The 1601-nt window shown below is 44.0% G+C and overlaps 1 protein-coding gene across 1 annotated transcript in view; it reads right to left on the bottom strand.

Annotated features, from left to right (window-relative positions):
- The window catches only part of LOC117938960 (collagen alpha-4(IV) chain-like), a gene marked incomplete at its 5' end in the record, with an annotated part of 16464 nt that overhangs the window by 3379 nt on the left and 11484 nt on the right, over window positions 1-1601 (bottom strand). The gene's annotated exons all lie outside the window — the stretch shown is intronic.

Below are 1601 nucleotides of genomic sequence, written 5' to 3'. Positions count from 1 at the left end.
TATATATATATATATATATATATATATATATATACACACATATATACATATATACATATATTTATATATACATATGTACATATGTGTATATGTGTGTATATCTAAACCTGCTGCAAAGATTAATCCATTAATCTATTAGAAAATATTACTAAGCGAGACATTAGAGGACGTTATTTGGGGCTTTTTTATGAACTTTGATCCACATTTTAGAGACCAACTCATCTGATAATCCTCCAATCGGAGAGCGTCGCCTCGGTCACATGGTGAGGAAGCAGCTGATTGGTTGGTGTGGGTGACCTCATCGGAACCCGAGTCCAACCAAAAAAAAAACAAATTAGTTTTTTCACCGCTGCTCTGACCAATCAGGTCTCGGCCGAGACACCACGCACACGTAGACTACAGAAATCAGGTTTCTGATTCGCCAGTCTGCGAAGAAGTCCCGCCCTACTCGGCGTCTGATTGGCTCTGATGTCTTACTCCATCAGCCAATCACAGGCAGAGTAGGGCACCTCAGTAGGTTTGGATCTAAGTCCCGCCCCCACCTTTTTAGACATTCATGTTTTAATCTCTGCTCTGACCAATCGAGTGTAATGGTGAATAAGTCCCGCCCTACTTGACTTCTGATTGGCTCTGATGTCTCACTCCTCATGCCTAACCCTGACCAGCCAATCACAGGCAGAGTAGGACAGCTCATTACTTTGCCAAAGAATTGTAAGTCCCGTTAGCTAGCGTTAGCATGCTAGCATGCTACGGTTAGCATGCTAGCTTTAAGATTTAAAAAAGCCCAGAGAGAGCAGCGAGTGACGATGTGTCCTGTAACAACAGGAAGCTGCAGAACGGGGTACATGTACCCCCTACAGTCCTCCAGAGTACCTCTAGGGGGACACGTACCCCCTGCAGTCCTCCAGAGTCCCCCTAGGGCAACAAGTACCCCCTGCAGTCCTCCAGAGTACCTCTAGGGGGACACGTACCCCCTGCAGTCCTCCAGAGTACCTCTAGTGGTCCTAGATATGAGACTGTCTTGTAGGGAAACTATTCTGTTTTTGTTTCTTGTGGTTCTGGTTTTTGTTTCTTGTGGTTCTGGTTTTTGTTTCTTGTGGTTCTGGTTTTTGTTTTTCTTTCTCTGTGGTTTTGTAAATATTCGTCTGAGCTGGTCCGGTTTCTGTTTGACTGTAAATGTCAGCAGAGTATTTATTTAGCCTAAATCAATGTTGGTGTTATTTGATGTTACAGTTTGTTACACGATGACATGGTGAATCCCCCTCTTACTTCCCCTTACCTCCTTCAAAATAAAATACCCGTTCATGACGAGTCCTCCAAACCTGCGGGTCTCAGATTTGGTAAAAAGAAAATCGCTAAAAATAAATAAATACGTCGCCAAAAATAAGAATTAGTCACGAAAAGGGTTCAAAACCAGCGACAAAAGCATTGAAATAGAAAAGACAGGAAGGAAGGATCAGGTCCAAAGAAAGCAACAAAAACATTTCTAGAAGGACTCGCTCACCCTGCAGTCCTCCAGAGTACCCCTAGGGGGACACATACCCACTGCAGTCCTCCAGAGTACCCCTAGGGGGACACATACCCACTGCAGTCCTCCAGAG

Source organism: Etheostoma cragini, chromosome 3, assembly GCF_013103735.1.
Source record: "Etheostoma cragini isolate CJK2018 chromosome 3, CSU_Ecrag_1.0, whole genome shotgun sequence".
NCBI lineage: Eukaryota > Metazoa > Chordata > Actinopteri > Perciformes > Percidae > Etheostoma > Etheostoma cragini.
This window is presented reverse-complemented; position numbering and strand designations above follow the sequence as displayed.